Source organism: Scophthalmus maximus, chromosome 2, assembly GCF_022379125.1.
Source record: "Scophthalmus maximus strain ysfricsl-2021 chromosome 2, ASM2237912v1, whole genome shotgun sequence".
Taxonomy (NCBI): Eukaryota; Metazoa; Chordata; class Actinopteri; order Pleuronectiformes; family Scophthalmidae; genus Scophthalmus; species Scophthalmus maximus.
This window is the reverse complement of record NC_061516.1, coordinates 19,798,788-19,817,809: the sequence shown is the minus strand read 5'-3', so window position 1 is coordinate 19,817,809 and position 19,022 is coordinate 19,798,788. Positions and strand designations below refer to the sequence as shown.

The 19,022-nt window shown below is 43.1% G+C and overlaps 1 long non-coding RNA gene across 4 annotated transcripts in view; it reads left to right on the top strand.

Moving 5' to 3' along the window:
• The window catches only part of LOC124849825, a 222,929-nt gene that overhangs the window by 30,286 nt on the left and 173,621 nt on the right, over positions 1-19,022 (top strand). For all 4 annotated transcript variants that reach the window (XR_007030403.1, XR_007030401.1, XR_007030402.1 and 1 more), the window contains exon 2: positions 424-627. This is a non-coding gene — a long non-coding RNA (uncharacterized LOC124849825). The remainder of the gene's footprint in view (positions 1-423; positions 628-19,022) is intronic.

Genomic DNA, 19,022 nt, shown 5'->3' with positions numbered 1-19,022 from the left:
TTAAATCATTCTCCATTGTAACAGATTTTTTTTGTCATACGCTTACAAACAGGTGCTAGAAGTTTTTATGTTCTCCTAACTTTCGAGGTCTTTGATGGCCCGGCACCATCATGCCTGTTTGACATCCTGAAGTCGTAGACTTCCTTACTCAGACACTCACCCATCTGTTTGTGTGTACAAGTGTGCATAAAGACATGTAATATCTGGACAAGGTTATATTGAACTCCTATATCAAAATAGAACTAGGAAGTTTGCACTGACAATTTCTTGTTCCCTCTAGATTTCATGAGCCTGTCTCCAGAGATTCAACCAAACTCTTTGCCTATGACTCCAGATACTCGTGGAAAATTTTGCATGGTGGAAAAGATGCGCCAAAACACAGCTGATTTTCATATATTCCATGTGTTTCTCTTCTGCCTCCAGGCTCTCTGCTGGAAAACGGCAAGATCCTCCTCTGAGTTTCCCGTCTGCTGTAAGCTCCATGTCGAACTGCGCAGAGGCGTCGGCAGAACAGCATCGCTTCTTAACGAAATACGACACGTGTCAAAACACAAACGCGTGCACGGCATTCACCCTGCGTTTGTAGAGGCACGTGCAAATGGGCAAACACGACATGCTTGTAAGCAGGTACGTACGCTGAGTCTGTACGCATATTCACAGATACACACACACACACGCACGCCGTCACGTGAATCAGCATGTGAGTGTGGAGACACGGGAAGAGAAATGCAAATGATCCTCTCTTCAAGTCGGTGACATGGCATCCATGGGGAGATGAATGTGTGTGTGTCTGTATGTGTGTGTGAGGGAGAGAAAGGAGGGATATAGCGAAGCAATTAGATTGAGAGAGAGAGAGAGAGAGAGAGAGATGCCGCTGATTCACTGTGCATTCACTGCGTCTCCCCCTGTGCTGACGCACATCACTGAGAAAGAACACGCCTGTCAGGCAGCCAAAATAGATGACACAGTCTCAGAAGGACGTGGCGTCGCCAACGAGCCCTTCTCCGTTTTCTTATGTTTCTTATTTCCCCTTCCCGTCTATCTTTCTTTTCCAAAGTAGCGTGTGTGGGCCTGTGCCTCGACCGTCCTGGAAGACCGCGAATTATATTTTTCCTTTCCACAATTCCCACTTCAACCTTCCCAGTTTTCTGAGTCCCGTGCTGCTTTTTTAATATATATATTTTTTGCGTAGCCAGGTTGCAGGTCGTGTGAGAGCGTGCTGGCGAGACGGCCCTGATTGAGAGGAAGAGTCTGGCAGAAAGTGAAAACGATGGATGCAAAGGCTCACGTGATACAAATACTTTTCAACTCATAAGAGTTGCATTTCGTTTCCTTTATTGTTGTTTCATAAAGGCACACGGGTCCATCCATGTGTCATTATTTAGCGTGTTTAATATGCTGTAATCTTCTTGACAAGAGGTCCTGCAGTAGCAGTTGTTTCTTGTAAAATACTGTCTCGATGTAACGTCTGCGAATATACAGTAAATGACTCTGCATGCATCTATAAAAGACATTGCAGACAGAAACATTTGGTCATTAAGTTAAGTTTTAATATGGCGACTACAGAAATAACTTTTAATTGTTTTCCCTCCTCCACAATAACGCCGTGGCTCGTTTTCTTTCACCCACTACTTATCACTTCTCCCTTCGTTCCAGCGTTCCATTTATTACACCAATTTCCAGTCTCTCTTGCAGTCCCACATCAATAATTTATGACTAATAATTCATGTGGCTACTCCTTCTCTCCCTGGGCTAGCCTTTGTCTTTTCTTATTGCAAAGGAGAGAGCGAAGTCCAATCCTCAATATGTCCTCCCCCTTCTATTTTTTTTGGTACTGGGCCTGTAGGAAAAATCAAAACGAGGGTGGAAGAGATTCAGGCCAAACTCATCAGGGATATAAGTGAGTCCTGAGGCAGCAACATGAGATATTGTACTTTCTCCAGACACTTGCCTTCGACTCCCCTGTAATCTTCTCTCTAAATGTGTCACTTTTTTTTTAATTCCCACATCCATGGTCTCACTTTCTCACCCATTTAAAACTCCCCGTTACTTTCTCGTTTTTCTTTTTTTTGCTTCATCCTCTTACTGCTATTGACCTTAGATGATATCTGTCAGGCTGTGGTCGCACCCTGAATCACTCTGGCTACAGCGAAGAGTCCTCACACGAAGTTTGTACATGTTCCAATGGTGCAACATTGTTGGTAAACACTGTGTTCATTTTTATTCAAGGAAACACGAGGATGCCATGCAGCTAAAAACAAAGTCGTTTCGAGTGAAAGGCTTCCGCTGACAACATAACTCACTGTCGATTTACAATGACATTAACACTATATGTGATACCCCATATGCTCTTTGTAGTTGCTTATTTAATACTGATAGATTGGATCCGATTGGTGCCTTAAGTTTCGCTCACTCTTGGCTTGCGAATAAGTCACAAGCTCCCTCTATCCCAGACCCCGTTAAACTTTTAGGACGCAGTGCATGTATGTATTTTTGCATTTTTGCATTTGTATTTTTATATATATATATGCTCTTTGGCATTGGTTTGAAGTTGCACGTCTTGTGTTAATGCTTTGACTTTTTACTTAAAACAATATGAGACAAATGAAAACCAACACTTTTTTTTTTAATGACTTCAAACGCAACTTTGTTGTAGCATTTTTCAAAAATAGCTAGCAGCCTAACCATACAAATGTTATGAGGCATACAGAGCTGGGCCTGTTGCAAAATATGCCCAGTCCAGATGCGCTAGAACACTCGAGTACGTTCACTTTCAATATTTCAGCCAAGTGTTTTTTCGTTTGCGTGCACTCTGTGTGCTCCGTGTGCCGTGCTCGTGTTTGTGCTCACCCAGAGCTGCAGGCGTGCTTTTACACTTTTGTGATGCAGCTGCCCGTGAATGTCTGTGTGTTGCTCCCCAGAGCGGGGGCTTTGTTAGATCAGTCAGCCTACCTGCTCACCTGTGCTACCATCTATCTCTGCTCCTTAATCTGATTTGACTGCATTTCTCAGGCCCCTGCCTCTGCCAACTACCCTCTGCGCCTGACAACAGAATCACACAAAGTAATGAAAACACATAAAGCTCTCATTACCTGCCAGTCGCTGTGGGGCTGAGCAGTAGTAGACCGCACACACACACGCGCACACACACGCACACGCGCGCGCACGCACGCACGCACACACGCACACACACAAGAGAGATGACACACAGATGAGGAGCATGCTCTCACACATGGTACAGCCACAGACACACATGTACAGTATGTACACATACACAGAACCACAGATACGCATGCTTGAGCCGGAGGCAGGCTGCAGTTTAAATTACCCAGCTTTCATCAGGCTCTGATAGATGATTCCCTCTCTCATGGCTGTTATATGATGGGCTATTATTGGCCGTGTATTATTTTTTTTCTTTTTTCTGTGGCCATTGGATGGGTGAGCGAGCTGATTCGGTCAGTTTCACTTTCGTATAGATCATGGCTGCTGCACAATTGCAGCGATGTCATTATCTGTTAATTTTCACGATTGTTGTTCGTCCTTCCTCGAAAGAAGATATCGATGTTCCGAACTTTAAAGAGGCTTGTTGCTCAGCCTCATTTGTAAGTTGAAACAGACACTTCGGTTGTTTGGAACAGTAAACTTCAGTTTATCTCAAGCATGAAGGAAGAGGCAGCTTTAAGAGCTTTAGAACAACAACAACCTGTACAGCTGTGCCTTCGCCATATTTGTGGCCATTTCTTCTGTCACTCTTCTTTATGGATGTAGTTCGGTAGTGAGCTAGCCATGTTGGAAAATGATCTTCCCCGTTCCCCACTGATTGACTGAAGAAATAATCATCCAATCATGCAAACCTATTATTGATTTAGTGCACACATTTGTAGGATGAATGCGCATCAGTGTTTTTTTTACCACTATTTTAGACAATAAGTATTTGGTTGTTGGGTTGATGTTAAGAAAGATTGTGACTTTTGGAGATGCGTGGTCTTAAAGCACGTTATTCCTGCTGTGCTGTTGAAGAGAAACTTTGCGCTGGCTGAGTAAAAACGTTTGTTTGACTCGTCCATGAAATTCTACATTTGATGGTGTAATTTACATTTAGCTTTGTGTGGATTCATCCATCCATAGTGTGCCAAATGTGCACATACTGCTCTACTTGAATCTTTCCCTAACACATGCATGCACCTGGGACATGGCCAGGGGAGCCACAATGTTCCAGCATAGTGCAGCACCATGGGAACAGTTTGAGGTTAATTAACTTTAAAAGCAGCCGTTCTTATGAATTTGAACTACCCCCCTTGCTGTTACTCACCTGCTTTCAGTCCAGTTTCCCACATTTTAATCTATAGTTTTTACTTCATCTGCCGGAAACCTCAAGTGTAACATTGTTGGTGCAGGTTATTTACCTTCACAAAGAAGTTATTAAACATAGAGACCGCCAGCCTAAGACATGAACACACACAGATGTTCCTGATTCACTAGAAGACCAGTGCAGTACAATCATTCCTATGTGACCGTTGGCGGTAATGCCGCTGATATGATTTTGTAAAGGGCCCAAAGTTGAACTTTAATCACTCAGAAAAGAAGGCAGAGGACCTGAGGGGGAGACATTGGAATGAATTGAAATAGATAACATATATATAGGGTGGAACACAAAAGCAAAGGCCGAAAAAAATTGAAAGAAAGTGCTGCAGTGAATGTAACACGAGATGCTCTTCGAACGCATTAAGCCACTGTGAGCCTGTGTGAGAGTGACGGTGGGATTGGGGGATATGGGTTAACAAGCGGGGGATCCAGTTAAGTAATTGTTCCAGTTTTATTTGGGCGAGTATGTGTTTTTTGATCGCGATGTAGCCTTTCCTCAAATATTTTCCACAGAGACGAGGCTCTGATCTGTTTTTTGTGAGACTGAACTAGCTGCAGTACACCAGCCACCGTGCTCACACAGGACAACGTTCCTTGTTTGAAAAGAGTCGACTGAGGAGTGTTCTGGTTTGACAGCCTCACCATGAGAATGTACAAAAGCCTCTTTTTTTGTAAAATCTTAAAGATGGGACACATACGGTACTGCTATTGATGAATATGCTCATTTCATTTTATTTATGTCTGCCTTCAAGACTCAGAATTGTCTGACCAGTAGATCTAATCAGCCCTTGGTGTCTACCATCATCAAATCCTTCTTTAAAACTTGCATCTGCCACTGGCTGCCTTCGATCTGCTACTATTCATGCCCCTATCCTGTCTTTTTCTCTCTTAGAAAAGCTGTGAAACATGCGACTTCTGCCTTATTCTCTTCACACGTCTTCGTTTTTCCCAGTCCTTCTTGCCTTTGTAACTTTGGCCGATAGATTCGTCTTTCCACCCTCTGGGACCTGGCGATCTGCCAGTGGTTTGCTCTCTGTAGCTCCATTTACACGGTCTTGAGCCTTTTATTCGCCTTAGCCATTTTGTATAGAATGTACGAACATAGAATGGGCAGGGCTTTGTTGTTCCGTCCTTTCGTTGTGGGACAGGACACCTATGCTGTTGTGTAACACATCACAACAGTGATTCCTGAACGCTGGCATGCCGAATAACACACACTGAGACAGCATTCCTACCGACTTGTTTGGTTCAGTGTAAAAAAGAAAAGACAGCATAACAAGGGTTGTTCTTAAAGGCAATAGAAGGGGCTCGTGATACCTCTTTGTGTCACCGTGCACCCTCTCAACTATAGGCACCAGTCACCACATTGCACAGTTTCTCCTGCTGATGCCTCGGCTGTGATGCTCCACTTTTTCTCTCCTCTGACACCAAGATTGAAGCCTGTGTCTACGCTCTCCTCGATATCTGCAGCTGGAAATCTGCCCGCCCTCACAACCTCAAACTAGACAACACTGAACCCCCTTTTTTTTGTTGTCCTGCTGGCTACTTTTTTCCTGCTGGCTACTTTTTAAATCATTTGTTAATCAACTTGTCATTGATTTATTAATTGGAAAATCATCATTTGAAAAAACAAAAGCTTTGCTTTCCCCTTTTCAGAAGCTTTTATTGAATAAAATGCTGTGCAGTAGTTATCAATATGTCAAGGGGAAGTTAACAACAGTTTGCATACAACAGAAATGATGGCAAATCCTCACAACCTGGTGATTCCTTGTCTTCATTTGACTAATTGATTCATTACCTAATCATTTCAAAATCCCAGCAGTATATCTAAACGAAGCGGTGTCGAATGCGGGTTCCTGTTGCATTCATGCAGTTGTAACAGGTTGAAAACAGCTGAGGTTTAAATACTGTTTCACATACACAATATATGTGTGTTTATGTGTACTTTGAGTCCACGTGCAATCGTGTATGGCCAGGTGAAAATTGAACGCATTTGTTGTCGTACATGAATGAGCAACACATCTAAAACCCTCCTTTATCAAACTGTCATGGCTGAACAGCCAGGAAACACTCGCCCCCCCCCTCCCCCCACCTCCCTACCCTGCTTTCTGCTTCATCTCTGCCTCATTCCCATGTGGCTGACACACATGGTGCAGCAGCTGATGTACTGTACAGCTTTTTGTAGTTTGCTGTTCACTGTGCGCTTCAGTACGTAGACAGTGGACGTGCGACGGGGAAATGTGCCATTTACAAGAAGAAGAAATGCACTTTCACTGTTGAGCAGGAAGTTAAGCATGTGTGGGGGAAAAAAAGAGTACTAGACTGGGAAAACAGTAATGCTGTGCATTTGTGCGCGAGAGAGATAATTGATTTCTCGCTACTACGACGACATGTTTAGAAAAGCCCCGATTAGCTCTTAAAGTGTCTGGAGGTAAACACTCAGCTCTGGCAGGAAGCTCTCTGGGCACAGATTAAACATTCAGAGTGAGATCTAGGCCTAATTAAAAAGGCACTGTAGGCAGACATATCATGTGGTGTGGGGTCCGTCTACTCATTCAACTTCTGAATACCAATGCAGCAACTTCTGTGCAGTCATCACCTGTGATTATCATTTGCTAAGGGGTTTGTCTTTTAAAACCAAGAATAATGTTCACTTTCAAGTGTATTTCTAGTGGTAGTTCTCATTATGTCACAACTTATTCTTCATTTAACCTGAAATATGTTTAACAGGTGATACAAGGTGATTCGGAAGATATTTATCAATTCAACATTTTACAAGTTGACATGCAGAATCTTTGATATTTTAAGGCTTTTGTTAAGTGTAGCTCGTAACCTTTAGATATCTAAGTAATTGCTGCTTGCGAGATGGTTTTTCTTCTTTCTATTGATCTGGGGTTGTTTTTGGTTTGTTTTTAAAGTCTAATTGATGCTACAACATGAAGAAGCAACAGTATTTTAAAAAAAGTTTTGTGAATCCAACTTTATGTAAGTTTTGGGACCGCTCTTTCTTCTTTGAGGATGACAGTTCCAATGCATAGCGAGGATGTGGTAGAAATTTTGAGATCTAGATGTATTCTTCATGCATATTTTTCTATTATCTTCTGACCTAATTTGACTTACTGAGCCACGCTGAGATCGGTAAAACATGCAGACATCATTTCCTCACTCAATGTCCACGGACAGGACGAGATAAAACGGTCTGGACGGCGCCGAGACACGCGTCTTAAGGTGGAAACATTTAACCCAGCGTTACTTTAGCATTAGGTAATATCTGACCCAAACAGTGACTATAAAACACTGCTGTGGCTTTTCTCTGTACTCATTTGCTCAAACTTACAGAAAGACCAGCATTGACTCTGCTCTTTTTATTCAGCAAATTTGCCATCACAAATGCCATAAAGAAAATGGTGTATTTTTCTGAGTCTGCCATGGAGGAATTTGCCTGGCCTGCTCAGAGCCCTGACCTCAATGAACAGGACCATTGAGTGATTAGAGAGCGTTGCCAGATCCGACGTATTAAATAGTGGAAAAAATGTCTCACAGAAAACAAGAAAAGACACAGAACACATACTAAGAGACTTAGAACAACCACAAAGGGAGACAAAATTACTAAAGATGCTAAAGGGCTCAAAACCAGGTAAAAGAAAAGGGGAACCACATCATCCACAGAGACACAATATGACTGAAGAAGAAATTCAAAACAGGCGACAGGCCTCATCTGAACTTGACTCTCAGTCTTGTGGACACCTCACTCGAGGTAGCAGTCACAGCTGGAGTGTCTGGTCGCTGAGTGATTTGGCATTTGCAAATTTACCCGGGGCCCGGCGTGCACCTGCTTGTCGGTCACACAAACATCGCAGGTGTGTTTGATTTGAGTTATTTGGCGTAATCGCCGGGCGGTGCATTAAATCCGTTATACCAGGCTCCAGGTGGTTTAGAAATTTTTCATCAGCAGGCGCAAACTTCTGAGTGATCCCGTAGTTTCTTTATGAAGCCCTCGGTAGTTCACGTAAGACTTGTGAGAATTTAAATCTCTGCCAACTGTCTGTGCTTCCCTCTGATCAGCCTCCCATGCTGTGGGACGGCCCTCTGGGTCCGTTTTAATCCTTCAGCTAAACTATATATCACCGCGTCTCTCTTACCCTCCTTCCTTCCCCCGGTCTTTCCATTTCATTCTGTCCTCCCGGTGTTTCACCTCTGCTTGTTTTTCTCTCCCTTTGGATCAACATGCATCTGTGTCGCTGATCCTCAAGCAAAATGATTTAACTTTCGAATGCTCTCATATGGCCTAATTCTTTTCCTCTCCTCCGCCCGTCTTACATCACTTCCTCTGCCTCCTCAGCTCTCTCCTCCTTTTTCCCTACGGGTGTCATTTAAACCACCAGTCAAATTAGTTGTCCTTTCTTCACTCCCTCTTCCCCTCTTTCTCTTCTCTTTGGTTCTCTATTTCCCCCTTCTATTGGTCAATTTTCTTCTCTCTCACTTTCTTTCACTCCTAATTTTCAACTTTTCCTCTGCCTGCTGTGTTTCCCTGAGGGTCTCTCTTTATCCTCCAGCTAAAATATCCACTCCTCCAGCCTCTCTGCACTTTATCTCTGGTTGGCGTCCCTCTCTCTCTCTCTCTCTCTCCTCTTTTTTCTTGAAAAAAGCATTTCTATCCTTTTACTTTTTAGACATTTTAGTCGTCCTCCTCTCTACATAAACTCTGTATACTACAGCATGTGCAGCTGGCATCTCGCACCACCAATCCCCTGCTCCCTTGACAAGAAATCCATTATCCTCATGGTGTTCCTGAACTTGGAGGAAATTGAGTCGCGGATACCCGACATCGACTTTATAGGACTTGGGGAGCTTTTACCCTGAGCAAACTTAAGCCTCTTTTTGTCTGTGTCTCTCTCTTTTGCATGCCGGCCACAGGCATAACCTGAACTTCCATCCCCATGCAGATGACACTCAATTGTATATTTATTCCAGCCTCATTGGCTCTTGATAAATTAATATACTCAATGGCTGCACCCTCATGCTCAAAATGCTGGATGGCAAAGAAATTCCCTGCAGCCACATATTGATTAAATTGAGGTAATTACTAAGTTAATTTCAGACACAGTCAATGTTCATACTTCAAAGCATTTTTTCTCTCCCCTTCTCTATGGAACAACGTCCCCGAAGAGATCTGACTGGCAAGCTCCTTATCCTCTTTTAAATCCCTTCAGAAGACACATCTCTAATGTGCTCTCTCTGGGCTTGGGGTCGGAATTCAGTTTCATTCTTCTAATGCTACAATCTTTTATTATACAAAGTCTTTCTCCTGGCTCATTGTATTTTACTTATTTTGCAACCCAAATTTTTAATCTATCTGGTAAAGTACTGTGAAACTGTTACATATAGGTTACATATAAATTAAGCTTATTATTATTTTAATTCCATTTTTATTTATTCTAATGAAATCTGACGAGGCCATGGAAAAGCAGCCTTATTGAGATTAGAGATGGAGGAAATTGGATATGTGTTCGCGGTCTAGAAGATGAGGGAAAATGTTTTACCGTCTTTTTGTAAGACTAGGGTAATATTCAGAGATTAAGAATTGTCAAATAAGGCCAAAACCTGGACAGAAATGAGGATGTCACAGAACCTTGGCATGTATAATAAAAGATAAGTGGACAAACTTTTTTTGTTTCAAGCAATTTGGCTGAACTGACCCTTAAAGAGACAGAAATTAGGAAATGTATGACCCATAAAGACTTCAGGGAGCACACATCAAGGCTCTTCCCCTTTGCATTGCTCAACCAAAGAGATTTGTGAGTGTTAACAACAAACAGGTTAGTGTTGCAAAATGATCAAAGTGTGCCAGTGTTTTTGAGACAAAGTTGGGCCGAATTTAACCAACAAACTAATCTGGAAAAAAACATAAATTGCATCCACAATCAAACCTCTCAGGGTGGCATCCGAGCACCGGCGCCGTCGGCCCGACAGGACGAGGATTTTGCATTATGCAGATCCTGACAACTCGTTCACAAAGGTTGACTTGTGTGAATGAACCACTATGACATGAACAGCGGTGATTTAAATTATGGACTGTGTGACTGTTAAACTTGGCTAGATGTTGTGATTAATTTCCTCTGCCACGACAAGTTGCTCCCGGGGCCCCCCTGCTGCCGTCATCTGATCGGTGATGTGCCGAGCTTGTTCTCGCATCTGTTCACGCCGAAGGATTTGACAACTTGCAAAACCTGAAACTAGCCAATTGCCTGCAACAAGGAAACAAGTGTCCTGTCCGCGCTTGTTGCTTACTCTGAGTCATCGTCGTGTTGAGTCGGAGATTGGTTTTGAATGGGGGTTAAAAAAAATGAAAAGATGAGAGGATAGATATCCATGAATGTAGTTTAAAAAGATGGAAAATGACAAGGTTTTATTCAGTCTGTTGGGTGGTATTCAGAATTTGGTGGTGTCATAATGTTTATTTCTCAAAAATAAGGTAAGTGCAAATTTGGTTCCCTCATTTAGACTGTTTCTCTTTCCAGGAGTCTTTTTTTCCCACCATCACCAGTCTGACACACTCTTTGAGGCAGAAAAAACGTCTAGATAGAACATTTTGAATGTCTCATTTGCCGTATGTTGTCGTTTTCTGTTATCTAAAACCGCATGTTGTCTCACTGAGCAATCTACTCCGATGCAGACATGAAAGCATAGGATTTCTTTTTTTCCTTTTTTAAAAGGAAATGTTTCAGTCAGCAAAAGACATTTTGTCATAGCTAAGCCTTCACAAGCTGGTGAAAAATTCCATTCACAGATTTTATAACTTTTTCGCTCCAGGGTGTCTCTCCCCATATTTACCCGACGTTTTCTCATTAGAGTCATCATTTGCCAAACACATCCGTCAATATTAGCTGCCCATGGCACTTTAGCCACGATGGAAAGGGTCACAGCGGTCAGGAGGGAAATAGTCCCCCCCATTTCCACAATACTAACCATTCTCGCGGCTAAATTGCAGTAATTGCATTTTTAATGGTGTCACTTATACACTGTCTAGTTTTATCACAGCCCCTGTAATGACGGCCTGTCTGAGGTTAGGTCGAGGTGAAAGGCTGTGAAAGCAACCGCTGGCCTACTTGTTCAAGTCTTCACAACTCAACAGCAACAAATATCGTGCGTCTACATGTAATCTCCTGATGGTTAGTTTCAATAGTTTCTTTCATACCTTCCATGCATCATCCCAAAGGTCTTCTTTTTTTTTTTTTTTGAAATTAAGAAGCAACACAGGCTTGTTCCCATTTCTGTCTGCCCATCTTGAAATTACAAACTGTCAAGAAAGTTATTATTGCGTGTGAAGTACATTCACAAAATATTGTGTCTGAAGTGTCTTCACACTCAATTTGCGAAAGCTCAGGTCAATCAGCGGTGAGACTGCATGGTCTCTCATTTAGCTTATGTCTCGCCCTTTGGGAGACGTTTGAATCCTCTTGTCTTGCTTCCTCCCACTTTTCAAACACAAGCTCACTTTGGCAAAGCTGATGAAAGAATAATAAATGTGCCAAATTATGGCCTCTCCTCTGCTCTCCTAAGATATTATGAAGGCGCCCGTTTTATGATGAAACAACTTCGAAACTGAATTTCTAGCAGGTGCATCCACAATGAGAGTTTGTGAAAACGGATGAGGCAGCTATTTTTTACAACAAAGTTTTGGTTAGATTTTCAATACTCCATTTTCAATCAAAGGACAATGTAACTTTCCTGAGATGTATGAATGGACGGATAGATAGATATACAGAGAGATAGGTACAGATATTGAGGGGCGAGGGACTGAAACTCTGGAATACAAAAGTTCTATGACGGCGAGCGGCGTCTGACCTCAACAGTGTGGGAGGAAATGTGCCGTTCCAGGTTCAAAGAGCTAATGAATATAAATGAAAGGCATCGACAAAAATGAATGGACCGCAGATTAAAGATCAGAGCCCTCCGTAATTGTGATTATGCATGCATTTACCTCATCGATGGCGGGCATCAGCACTTTCTGCGTTTTAAAGGCCAATAACCTGTCAGCGTTTCATCTCTCTCCCCTCGCAGGCTTAGGAGTTGTTCTAGGTGTGTGTGTGCGTGAAATGTATAGTAAGATGCTTGTTTGTAAGATTTTGAAGTGAAGAATATAGAATAGCTAAGCTAGAATATATAAGCTGTAAAGTTTGTGACTTCACTTAGCTTTTTACTTTTGGACTACATTGATTATTGCCCCTCGAGTTATATGTTTGTTTTGGGGTTTATGTGCTCCTTGAGAACTCCTTTTTATGGATTTTTATGCATTTGAAAGCCTGTGAAAAACTTTATGAAGCCTGTTATCCTGTTTCATAACGCAGTAAAGAAAAAGAGAGAAAAAGGTAAAGAAGTTACAATAATTCAAGTTTAAAAAATCTGTGAGAAAGATGTATTGATGTTGCACATACAGTATATATCTTACTGAGTGTCTTAGTCTCTTTAGGTGTACTGCCTCATTTCTACAGTTGTACATGTAGATCTGAGTGAGTGAGTGTGTGTGTCTGGACCAACATCAGCCCGTGTCAGTCTGCCAGCAGGACGTCAGCAGGTGCTGATCAGCAGGAACACTGATGGGTTAAACACCCCATGTCGTGATACTTTGATCTCGCTGCTGACAGAGTGAGAGATGGTTCGGTTGGGGTGGAGGATGACAACGTGGGAGATGAAGGGAGATGGGGGAGGGGGAAGGGGAGGGAGGGAGCGAGCGAGCGAGCTATGGAAGTTGAGAGGGGAAAGCAGTGAGAGGAGAAGTCGGTGCTCGAGGTGGAGAGAGGGAGGGAGAGTGTTGCAATGCAGATAAAGAGATTCGAGGGAGAATCTGAGTGATAGACGCGTAGGAGAGACATTAATATGTACACGGAGCAGCTGCGGCAACAAAGTGCCTCTGAATCCAAGTAAAGTTTGTCAGACAATATGCCAGTAGATTATTGTTCTATGCACGAGGCAAGGTTTGTTTTGAAAAACTAGACACAGCTTTTTTTTCTATTCTTCACCGTATATCACAATAAATTAAAAATAAATAAATACAAACTTAGGCCAGAGGGTGGCACTATAGAAAAGGCCTTCTTTTTAAAAAAAATATATTTTTACTTCTGCTTATCTTCGCACATTAGCCATTTTATGACATCTTGGACTTGTCAAGGTAGGCATTACATTGTCAGATTTTTATCGTTCACATTATTTCAATTTAGGTAATTAACGTCTAAAATCTCCTGTGCCTGGTATCAACAATGAATTGTTATCAGCCAGGGAAGTTGTTTTTCTTAGTTTTTGGAAAAACATTTTTGATTTACAAGGTTTTTATTTGACAGCTCAGTTAACATTATATAATCCAAATTCCATGTACCCATGTTTATGCCCCCCCCTTCTTTATTCTATGACTTTTGCTTCTCCAAAAAGTTTCCACAGAGAATCATTAAAGATTCATCGCAGCTTCATAGAGAGAAAGTCAGTCAGCGGGGGAGAACAATGCAGACAAAGACACTGAGGAAAATAGGACAAGACAGAAAAATGGGAAGAAATAAACACAGACTGAGAAGCAGGCAGGCAGACGGACAGATAAACAGCCCAAGCCGAAGAACAGATGCTTGCTCCCTGTTCTCCCTGTCCTATCTGGCTCTGTGCTCCCCAACCCCACTCTTCAGAGCCACAGCGGGAGGTGACACTCTCAGCGCTGCTCCCTGGCTTCCGCATAAAACCTCCCCAGTCTATTTACCTTCTGCAGGGATTACACTCAACACTCATCTTCCGCATGCAGCTCATTTGAGCAAATCCCTCCTGTGTGTCTCTGGCTCCATCGCTCTGTGCTTGCGTGCGTGTGCGTGCGTGTGCGTGCGTGTGCGTGCGTGCGTGTGTGTGTGTGAACGGGACTGAGGGAGAGGGTGTCATCAAGAGAACAATCGTTTGTCTGTCTGTTTGTGTATTTCTGTCACGGGAGGTTCATTTTCTACCCGCGAGGCTACTTTTATCCAGGAGAGTGTCTTATTTAGCACATGAAGTACTGTATTCCCTCTTAGTGGCCGCGTGCTCTGTGGTTGTCTTGGCAGCGACAACTTGCACGGTGGCCAGTGTTTGTTGTGCAGATCACGACACGGGGTGCATCACAAGAAAATGTCGGCATGAGGTGGTTTTGCTTAAATAAAAAATCACAAGATCTATTCTTCGTTGCTCATCCAGCTGAGTGCGTCGGTGAGAGGGAACTGCAACAAAGCATTGTGATTTATCCAGATAATCAGTTTGCGAATCAGGTTAGAAATGGCGATCAGATTCCTCTTTGGATATGAATATTACTTCAATGGTGCTGCTGAATGAATTGAACATCCATCGCAGGAATCTTGTTTCCTGTGGTGCACGTTTACAGCAGAGCTGCGTAAAAGATACCAGATTTATGAAAAGTTACAGCCTTGTGTAGTGTACATTGTCTCTTAAGCTGCTTTCAGACATGCACTGAAGTCCAGAAATGTTCCTGAACTTTTGCGGAGGGGCTTCTTGTGAGTATGTAAAAATGTATGTCCGGCTGAGTCGTGAAGCTGTTTGTGGGAGCCAATGTTCTGGGCTTTGAAATACTGCTGCAAAAGCGTTTTTGCCCGAGGCAACTCACAACCCTCATGTCAAGGACTTTGGCTGAGAATTGCTCGATGCAACTCATTCATATCACACTTGATTAAGTGCGGAAGGTTTTTGCTACTATCAACCTGTATTTATGCTTAGAAGTCACCCCTGCTATCTGACTCGCCTTCGGGGGGCCAACCCCAGCACCTCTGGGAGCGACAACCAGCTGCAGTCTTTTCAAATGCAAGGCTTTGTCATATGCAAAATGGCAGCAATACTTGGAGAAGAGTTGCACTGTTATCACAGTGAGGCGGGGTGTGCGGTGAACCCTGCCATATATCACCCACTGCTTCTCGCCTCCCAACAGGAGGAATTTGATTTAATGCAACTTGGTAAAGCCGTGGAGTAGCGATGCCACGGTGCGGAAACACTGTGATAAACTGGTGACACCTCTGATGTGACCGATTACACCAGACACTTTACAAGTGAAGACGTGTGTCTGCTCAGTATCTGTAGAGCGCCCGCTTTGATCTTTGAAGTTAGACTTCTCTGTGGGTTGCCTCACTCTTGTGGTGCACTCGATGGTGTGTGTGTGTGTGTGTGTGTGTGTCTGTCTAAGTTAGAAGTGTTGCCTCCAATTGCTGCCACCTTCATCAAAGTTTGCAGATTGCCTCATTAATGTTCAAGGAGCAAGGTTGCTTTATTAGTCCCCGAGCGCAAATTTGTTGTGCAGACGGGAGATTCTGAATTCCGGAGTTAAATACGAGACATCACGGTGACACAGATTGAGAAGACATTGCCAATTAGGTGCTTCTGATTTTTGCCTTGACACCAAATCATCTTTCCTTGTCGGTTAACTTTCCCTTTTGCCACATTATTCGACTCCTCTTTTCTGGGATGTGACTCTGCTCTGCTGCTACAGAGTTTTGATAGATATTATTTTCCTCAAATTTAAAAAAAAAAAACATCTAATGAACATGGGCAGAGTTGATTCAGTGAATTGAACCAAATTAGGTTTATATATCTATAAAAAATGAAAAAGATGGTTGGGCCACTGGGCCACTTACATATTCGGTGTGTGCCTTAACACTGTGTAACACTGCTATATCTGCAATGTCTAGCTAAAGCATTGACTTCCCCTGGTGTTTCTTTCTTCTTCCTGTCCTGAGGGAATTAAATAAAATGTACAGAAATGTTTTTTGGTCGGGCTTTCAGATGTGCAAAAGGCACGATGGCCGGCCTGGGATTGCCTTCCAATATTTGAATCCTGAGAGGGACACACCTCCAGTGTCTGGAGGAGCTGTGCAAACTATAAAGGATGTGTGTGTGTGTTCAATCCACCATTTTGAGATTTCAGATCCAAGTTCATTCGATTCGGTGAAGTGTCTGGACTGAGATTGGTCTCGGGCATCACTAGACATCACTTATGTGTGTGTGTTGCCGCTCGCTTTGACTTTGACTATAACAATGCTTGACCTGCGTTCCCTGCTAGCTCATCCCAGCGGTATAATGATAAGAGGGTATCTGTGTTAAGCGGCGTACTCAAAACCCATTGTATTAGAAGAGCATGGTCTTGGGTGAATTTGTATCCTACCGTTGTCCCAGCGGGTAGCATGCATTGTTTTTGCCCCATGTGTATGTTGGCTTCAGTGATGGAATACAAGGCCACGGTGAGGCACACAAAGATGCTCTTTGCTATGTTGTTGGTTGAGCCCTATTTAAGCCTGGACTTCCCCACTGGCTTTGTGATGTAGTCACTTTCTTTATCAAATTGAACAGATGTTTGAAATAGTGATGTAATGTAACTCTAGGTCTGTGATCACATGTGGTCTTCCCTGAACACTTTGGATGAGGAACAATGTTGCCTCTTCCATGTTATGATTAGGGACACCATTGTGTTCATTAGATGTAATCATGATGGAGAGCCACAACGTAAATAGTAAAGTCCTTGTTAACCTTGGGGGATAGGGTTCTGTTTCAAATAATTATTTACATTTGCTTGAAGCCCACAACAACAAAAACAAAAAAAGCATAATCATTTGTATACAATGCAGTGCTTCTATAATTCTCCTGAAAATGAATATAAATTCATTCCACACTCAATTTCATAGTTAATTGCTTCGAGTGGGAGAGTTATGGGTAATAAAAGTGGGGTCATGGTCTAGTAAAGCTTGATAAACCCTTCTATAGATCACCGTGAGAGGGCTCATTCAGAGAATACAGATGCATGGCTGTTGACCTTGGCTTTTCTCTGTGCTGCGGCCGATTTCACTATTCCACATATTTCTCTTTGTTCACTGCAGCCCTGCTCTCTCTTTGCCTTCTCTCACCCTGGTGCACCGCTGCAACATTCGAAGTGTGTGCATGTATGTGTGTTTGCTTGTTCAATACAATCTCAGCAAGTTGAGCCAAATCTCACAGGGAAGCTGCTAGTTTCACAAAACATACGCACCGTTTTTCTTTTAAATGAGGAGAAACCCGCAACCTGCAACTGAACTCTGCCTTTTGTGAGCAGCAGCAGCAACAGCAGTTTGCTTCTGTGGGAAGAGCACGAACAACAGCATCAGAGCAGGCTGTTGAGTCGTGTTGTTGTTGGTGGCAGTTTTCTTCACTGAAGCCCCACACCTGCCACCCCTCAACTCGACTATTTACTCACGTCAGGTCAAGTTCACTGCAACACTGTGGTGGTGAAAAATGGAAAGTGAGAGAGCGGCGGTAAGAGAGGACTCTGCAAGTCAGTCTCCTGCCCTCCTTTCTTAGGATCTGACATATTGGCAGCAGTGTGTGTGCGCGCGCATCTTTGTGTGTGTATTCCTCTGTGTGTATGTCGGTTGGTGTGCAAAGTGGAAAACTTCCAAAGATAAACCATTTTACCGTAGCCAAATGCACACTATCATCTCACAGCATTGTCTGCGAGTCAGGCGCGGCAGGGGAGAGAAACCGAGGGGGAGAACGAGACAAAGCGAGAAGGCCTGAGTGCAAAAGAGACGTGTCCAAGCTCATAATCTAATCTGATATCCAATTTGTTGAGATAGACGAACCTCTAGCCTCTGCTCCCCCTCTTTCTCCTTCACCCTCCTTGATCCTTTCATCTCTTTCTCCGCACTCTCCTCCTTTTTCTTTTTTTCTTTTTTAAAATCGTTGCTCTTGCCAACCTTTTGCCAGTGTATAGCGGCAGCATTTTTAGCTGATAGTTCACTGCTTACTCTGCAAGATGCATAAGCAGGTGTGTGTGTGTATGTGTGTGTGTGTGACTGGTTTGCTGTCTTCTTAGCTTGGCCTGACAGTGACTTTGACTGTGCGTGTGCGTGTGTGTGTGTGTGTGTGTGTGTGTGTGAGTGTGAGTGTGAGTGTGAGTGTGAGTGTGAGTGTGAGTGTGAGTGTGAGTGTGAGTGTGTGTGTGTGTGTGTGTATGTGCGCGCGCGCTGCAAACAGGATTACAAACGCACTGTTGACTGTGAGAGCGCGAGAACTCAATTCATGGCTTCGGGAAAATGTCTGCACCACTCTTTAAGAAGGTGCATCTCTGATTAAAATAAATGCCGTGTCAATAGGTGCTGCTGTTTAAATATCGAGTGCCATGTTTTGAAAATGACAACTTGCAGGCTTCGAACTCCTGTATCTGGCAAGCAATCCACAGTCTCCATACCTAAACCGTAATGTATTATTGTCGTATTTGTGTCTTGACTCACTCACTGCAGCCCCTCTTTAGTGGTCACAGCGGACCTGCAGTAGATCAGCTGAGGGTAAAAAATCTGACGCAGAAGAGCACCTTCGGGATCAGTCTTGACATTTAAACATCTTGACACTGCGCTACTTCATTTAATTTAGGTGAAATCCTACTCTTTTTTTGAATCACTCCTTTGCTCTATGCTTGAAGAAGAATACCCCCCAACCCCCCTACCACCAGACTTAGACTTAGTTACTCCTCCCGTCTGAGTTGTACAAGGGTAGAGTGAAAATCCTGCATCAAAGTGTTTCTGAGCAGCTTTGTTGGCAAACCTGGAGTTTTGAAAATTTGGCTGAATCAGCAACGCTTGATACTTAATTTGTTTAAGAGAGTTGTACTCGTGCGT